Source organism: Apium graveolens, chromosome 2 (genome assembly GCF_009905375.1).
Source record: "Apium graveolens cultivar Ventura chromosome 2, ASM990537v1, whole genome shotgun sequence".
Classification (NCBI taxonomy): Eukaryota; Viridiplantae; Streptophyta; class Magnoliopsida; order Apiales; family Apiaceae; genus Apium; species Apium graveolens.
In genome coordinates this window covers 263,426,439-263,433,866 of record NC_133648.1, presented here as the reverse complement: position 1 = coordinate 263,433,866, position 7,428 = coordinate 263,426,439, and the positions used below count along the sequence as shown (strand labels likewise).

Genomic DNA, 7,428 nt, shown 5'->3' with positions numbered 1-7,428 from the left:
TTAATACCACAGTGATGCCTCATTTTTTTGGCACACACTGAACTGGGCTCATCCATGAACTGTCAAAAATAGGATAGATGATCCCTGCATCTAATCACTTAAGGATTTCCTTCTTCACAACCTCTTTTATGATCGGATTTAGCCTTCTCTGTTTCTCAACAATGGGCTTCCTTCCTTCCTCTAGCAGAATTTTGTGCATGCAATAAGATGGACTGATTCCCTTGATATCTGCTATAGTCCAACCAATTACCGATTTGAATTCTCTAAGAATTCTCAAAAGCTTCTCCTCGTCGCTACCTGAAAGGTCAGATGCAATAATAACAGGCAAAGTAGATGCATCACCTAAAAATGCATACCTCAAATGTTCAGGTAAAGGCTTAAGCTCAAGAGTAGGAGCTTCCTTAATAGATGGCTTGAGGCGCTTTGAAGAACTTTTCAGCTCCTCCAACCCAAGAGATTCAAAAGGCATATCCAGCTTTCACTTCCGGGGAGAAGCATTTTAATATTGCAAGTGCTCTTCACCTTCATCATCTTCACTATCGGAATTCCCCAACAAGGCCTTTTCTAAGGCATCAGACCTTAGCAATCGATCGAGTTCAGAATTAACCACGGAATCGACCATCTCTACCTTAAAGCACTCCTCATTTTCTGTAGGGAATTTCATGGCATTGAACACATCATAAGTTACATCATGATCCATCACTCGCATGGTGAGCTCACCTTCTTGAACATCTATCATGGTTCAGCCAGTAGCCAAGAAAGGTCTTCCCAAGATTATGGGAATCTTGTTATCCTCCTAAAAATCAAGAATTACAAAATCAGCAGGGAAGATGAATTTATCCACCTTGACCAAGACATCCTCCACAATACCTCGCAAATATGTAATAGAACGGTCGGCCAACTGTAAAGTCATATAAGTAGGCTTTGGATCAGGCAAGTCCAACTTCTTGAAGATTGTCAAGGGAATCAGATTGATGCTAGCTCCCAAGTCACATAAACACTTGTCAAAAGACACCTTTCCAATTGTGCAAGGAATAGTTAAGCTTCCAGGATCTTTAAACTTCGGAGGCAATTTCTGTTGTAGCACCGCACTGCATTCCTCCGTGAGAGCAACGGTCTCCAAGTCATCAAGCTTCACTTTCTCCCCTGTATTACCCTCAGGAGGAGTGTGCTCAACAGTAGTCTTCCTTGGTTCCACTTATGCTTCCTTTTGCACTTCTTCTTCTTCAGCCTCAACTTCAGATTCTGGAGTATTAGCTTTTTCAGGATTTGCAACCTTACTAGACCTCAATGTAATTGCCTTAACATGCTCCTTAGATTCCTTCTTGCCTGGCACTTCAGTATCACTTGGAAGCGTTCCAGGTTGACGATTCAGTAATGCATTAGCAATCTGCCCAATCTGATTCTCCAAGGTCTTGATAGAAACAGCTTGGTTCTTGCACATGAGCCTCAACTCGTCCAATTCAGATTTTTCAGTAGCTTGCGGTAACTGCTGAAGTTGAAGTTGTTTTCTAGGGACATATTGCGGTTGTTGAAAACCAGGAGGGTTATACTGCTTTGCTGTGTATGGATGATAAGATTATTGCACCGCATTCTGATTGTTGCTCTAGCTGAAGTTAGGATTATTGCGGTTATTGGGATGATAAGTGGCTGGAGCTTGTTGCTGTGATCTCTGAAAGTTGCTTAAAAATTGAGCTGATTCGCTAAAAATAGCACACTGCTCAGTTTCATGTGCCCCCGCATAAAGCTCACAAGCACTAGTGATTTGATTAACTCCATAATTAGCCAAAGAGTCCACTTTCATCGTCAAATCTTGAAGTTGAGCAACTTAAAGTTGAGCAGCTATAGCAGTAGCTGTATCCACTTCCAGAATTCCTGCGACCTTGCCTTATAACAATCTTTGTGTAAGATTCTGGTATTCATTAGCTGTCATGAGCTCAATCAACTCATAAACTTCAATATAGATTTTGGCCCATAAGGCTCCACCAGATGCTGCATCGAGCATAGGTCTAGACTGAGCGCCCAAACCATTGTAGAAATAGTTTATAATCATCCAATCAGGCATGCCATGGTGTGGGCACTTCCTTAGCATCTCCTTATATCGATCCCAAGTCTCACACAGAGATTCTCCAGTTTGCTATGCAAACTAAGTAAGAGCATTCCTGATTGCAGCAGTATTCGCCATAGGAAAGAATTTAGTGAGAAACTTTTAAGCAAGATCCTCCCCTTTGCTGACAGACTCTGGTGGTAGAGAATGTAACCAGCACTTTGCTTTATTCCTCAGAGAGAATGGGAAGAGTCGCAGCTTGATAGCATCTTCAGTCATCCCATTAAACTTGAAAGTGTCACAAATCTCGATTAAATCTCTGATGTGCATGTTGGGGTCTTCTGTAGGAGAACCCCCAAACTGAACTGGGTTCTGTATCATCTGAATCGTGTTCGAATTGATCTCAAAAGTGTTAGCCGAGATGGCTGGTCTGATGATGCTTGATTGAATATCATTGATTTTAGGATGAGAATAGTCCATCAGAGCCTTAGGAATTTCTGTTTGATCTCTCATCACTACTAAAGTTGGTTCCTCGACTTTCTCTTCTTCTTCTACTTTCTCTTCATCCTCAAAAACTTCCATTCGAATCACTACAGCTTCCTCCTCGGCTTGATCCAGAATTCTCTTACGAGCCCGCGAACGTGTGTGCGTACACGCTCGCTAGGGTACCTGAAACACGACAAGGAAAAGAGTAGGTAGGTAACAATGTCCAAGTCAATGAACTTTAACGATCACTGATGACAAACACATAAACTAAAAGTTAACACCGAGTCCCCGACAACGGTGCCAAAAACTTGTTAGTCGCTAAACACGTGCTAATATTTCACGCAAGTATACGCGATCGCAAGTAATATAGAAATATTTCTAGTTTGTTCCCATAGATAGTGGTTAAATTAGATATGTGATTTATGCACTTATGTAACAATGATATGCCTATTATTCAATGCTAAGACGAATAACAATTTGGGTTTGATTATACTACGATTAACTATTGAGAATTATACTAGAGAACATTAACTAAGAGATTAAAGAGAGTTGAATAATATATGACACAAACATGAGTTTCTAACTTCATTAAGTACTTCATTCAATATCCTTTTCGTTCTTAACCTTAGCATGTAATTGTGATGACACTAATCAGATAACACGAAACTGATAAATGACAACTTTCGTTGTACAAATACCATACTACCAAGCATCCATAAAAGAGATAGAAGCTGAATAGATACCAATTATATTGAGACCCGATATGTCTATAAAATTTGACAACATAACGGTTTATTGCACAAGTTAACTATCGTGATTATATAGGGCAAGTAAGATGGTTAAAATTACCTACAAATCATGCATAACAATAACACATGAACCTATGCTAGCATGGCAAGTTCTAAATCCTTAAATTCACTTTCGCTTCATTAAGAATTAACACGCTATCTTATAAGTTCGCGAGGCTCATAAGACGAATAAACACAACCAATACTAGGTTATCAAACAATCACCACACACTAAGGCATCGAAATAAATCAACTAAAGAAATCCATAAATAAATCTGCTAGAACCCCACAATAATGATTAGCCCATAACCGGACTCATCATCAACGTGGGTTCCGATGAAAGTATGGTATATTAAACGTAGTCTTTATAAAACAAATAATAAACCAAGTACGAAACAAGAGTATAGGTTCATGAATAAGAAAACCAGCATCCAAAGTTACAACTGAAAACAAAGAATCACAAGTATAAACTAGAACTTCTTCGCCTTCATTGAATTGTGCTAAAACGGTCTTCTTACGCCTTCTTCTTGTGCTCTGGTACGTCTCCTTCTGAAAACGACCTTTAATTAGGTATATATAGCAGCCCATGCATAGTAGAAGTCCTCTAATCAAAAGCCCAATAGAGTCAGAATTTAAATTTCCCGACCCGGCACGGCCACGCGCTTGATAAGCACGGGTGCCCTGTGTCTTTGTACTTTGGGCACGGGCGCGTGCTATGACAGCGCGAGCGCGCTGGTCTTCTGGAGAAAATTCTGTTTTTCTTCTTTTCTTGCTGCAATGAGTTGGTCTTCACGAGATTTATTCCTTGGACATCATCCTAACAAAATATTAGCATCAAGTCAATGCTAATTCACCTGAATTCCGGATTAATGCCTGAAATGCAAAAACACTAGAAAACACATTAAAACACCAACAACTTGAGTACAATTACATCAATTTAAAGTTTAATGGAGTGTTATAAAGTGTCATAAATGCCACTCAACAGCAGGGCAGGGAGAGGTATGTTCAAAGCACCCATAATAGCACCCAAGAGACAGAATTTTGCATTTGAAGGTGTTTGTAGGAGTCTACTAGGGACTTAATATCTTGTTGTTGACTCTGCACCAAAGTTGTCCGTTGGGAAACTTGAGTTGTCAAAGAGGCATTTGAAGATTGGAGGGATGAGATTTGATCTTGCAAATTTTGGATTTGTGGGGGTGTTGATGTAGACAAGAATTTTTTTGGGCCAGATGCTGCCAAAGAACCAATAGAATTCTGCACGGTATTCTTCACATCTTCAATGACCAAAACAGAAGGTTCAAACCTAGCTTGGTAAAGTTTATCCAGCTTAACCTTTGAGTTATTATGTTGAGTGATTTGCTTATGGATAACTTCATATAGAGCTATGAAAAATTTATTGAGCTTGGACATATTTTCTTCTACAGGAGTGAGAGAGAGAGAGAGAGCTTGAAGTCTGTCTGTGAATCTGTTGAACTTGATCTTGATGTCTTGAAAAGTTGGCATTGTTGAGTGGTATTTATGACACTTTACTACGCTCTATAAAGCTTTGAATAGGTGTATTTGTACTCAAATTGTTGGTGTTTTAATGTATTTTCTAGTGTTTTTGCATTTTCAGGCATTCTCCAGGTAATCAGGTATTAGCATGGTTTTAGTACTAATTAGGTGTTAGGATGGTGTTGGAATAACAGCTCGTGGAAAACCAACTCAAATCAGCAAGGAAAAGAAGAAATCAGAATTTTATTCAGGGAGTCGGCGCGGCCGCGCGCTATTACAGAATTTTATTCAGGGAGTCGGCACGCCCGCGCTGTGATAGCGTGTGGCCGCGCCCGCGCTGTTGAAGCGCGCGGCCGCGCCAGGTCGGGATAGCAAAATTTTGTTTCTAATAGGATTTTGAGAGTTTGAAGCCCTGGTCAATTCTACAATATATATATACATAAATAAAGAAGTTTTTCACAAGGAGACGTACCAGAGCACAAGAAAAAGTTGTAAGAAGAGCGTTTTAGCACAATTCAACCAAGGAAAAGAAGATCTAGTTTAACTTGTGATTTTTTGTTTGAGTTGTAATGTTGGATGATAGTTTTCTTATTCGTGAACCTATATTCTTGTTTCGTACTTTGTTTATTAATTGTTTATGAAGACTACATTTACTATACCATGCTTTCATCAGAACCCACATTGATAATGAGTCCGATTATGGGCTAATCGTTATCATGAGGTTCTAGCGGATTTATTTATGGATTTTTTTAGTTGATTTGTTTCAATGCCTTGGTGTGTGGTGATTGTATGATAACCTAGTATTGGTTGTGCGTATTCGTCTTATGAGCATCGCGAATTTATAAGATAGTCTGTTAATTCTTAATGAAGTGAAAGTGAATTTAAGGATTTAGAACTTGACATGCTAGCATAGGTTCATGTGTTATTGTTATGCATGATTTGTAGGTAATTTTAACCATCTTACTTGCCCTATGTAATCATGATAGATAACTTGTGCATTAAATCGTTATGTTGTCAAATTCTATAGACATATTGGGTCTCAATATAATTGGTATATATTCAGCTTCTATCTCTTTTATGGATGTCTGGTAGTATGGTATTCGTGCAACGAAAGTGGGCGTTTATCAGTTTCGTGTTATCTGATTAGTGTCATCACCATTACATGCTAAGGTTAAGAATGAAAAGTCTATTGAATGAAGTATTTAATGAAGTTAGAATCCCATGGTTGTCATATATATTAATTCAACCATTCTTTTTCTCTTAGTTATAATTGTTAGCTTAAGTTTAGTTAAAAACAATCTCAAATTGTTAATCATCTTAGCATTGAATAATAACCATACCATTGTTGCACAGATACATTGGCTGAAATTACAAACTTGATTCTCTATGGGAACGAACAAGAAGATATTCTATGTTACTTGCAAACGTGTATACTTGCGTGAATTTTAGCGCATGTTTAGTGACTAACAAGTTTTTGGCGCCGCTGCCGGGGAATTTGGTGTTAATTTTTAGTTTATGTGTTTGTCATCAGTGGTCGTTATAGTTCACTGACTCGTACATTGTTACTTATCTATTTCCTTGTCTTATTTCAAGTACTCTAGCGAGCGTGTATTCATACGCGTTCGCGAGCTCGTAAGAGAACTCTGGATCAAGCCGAGGAAGAAGCTGTAGTGATTCAAAGGGAAGTTTTTAAGGACAAAGAGAAGGTAGAAGAAGAAGAGAAAGTCGAGGAACCAACTTTAGTAGTAATGGGAGATCAAGCAGAAATTCCTAAGGCTTTGATGGACTATTCTCCGCCTAATATCAATGATATTCAGTTGAGCATCATCAGACCAGCCATCTCGGCTAACACTTTTGAGATCAAGTCAAGCACGATTCAGATGATACAGAACTCAGTTCAGTTTGGGGGTTCTCCTACAGAAGACCCCAACATGCACATCAGGGATTTCATCGAGATTTGTGACACTTTCAAGTTCAATGGTGTGACTGAATATGCTATCAAGCTACGACTTTTTCTATTGTCTCTAAGGGATAAAGCAAAGTGATGGTCACATTCTCTACCACCAGGGTCTATCACTACTTGGGAAGATCTTGCTCAAAAGTTTCTCACTAAATTCTTCCATATGGTGAAGACTGTTGCAATCAGGAATGCTCTTACTCAGTTTGCTCAGCAAACTGGAGAATCTCTGTGTGAGGCTTGGGATCGATTTAAGGAGATGCTAAGGAAGTGCCCACACCATGGAATACCTAATTGGATGATTAAAAACTGTTTCTACAATAGATTGGGGGCTACTTCTAGACCCATGCTCAATGCAGCATCAGGAGGAGCCTTGTGGGCTAAGAGCTACAATGAAGCCTATGAATTGATTGAACTGATGGTTGCTAATGAATACGAGAATCCTTCTCAAAGTCTAACTCAGGGTAAAGTAGCAGGAATTCTGGAGTTGGATGCAGCTGCTGCTATAGCTGCCCAACTTAAGGCTTTGAAGATGAAGGTGGACACTTTGGCTAATTGCGGAGTTAATCAAATTACTAGTGTTTATGAGCTTTGTGTTGGTGCCCATGAGACTGATTAGTGTGCTATTTCTAGTGAATCAGCTCAGTTCGTGAGCA

General features: G+C 39.2%; 2 non-coding genes across 2 annotated transcripts; one reads left to right on the top strand and one right to left on the bottom strand.

Moving 5' to 3' along the window:
• Positions 1-2,063: 2,063 nt before the first annotated feature.
• On the top strand, positions 2,064-2,170 carry LOC141710150 (small nucleolar RNA R71). The gene has a single exon (XR_012570684.1). It is a non-coding gene; the product is annotated as a small nucleolar RNA R71 (small nucleolar RNA).
• A 4,783-nt stretch (positions 2,171-6,953) lies between these two features.
• LOC141709586 (small nucleolar RNA R71) lies at positions 6,954-7,060 on the bottom strand. Its single transcript, XR_012570153.1, has one exon. It is a non-coding gene; the product is annotated as a small nucleolar RNA R71 (small nucleolar RNA).
• Between the last annotated feature and the right edge of the window lie 368 nt (positions 7,061-7,428).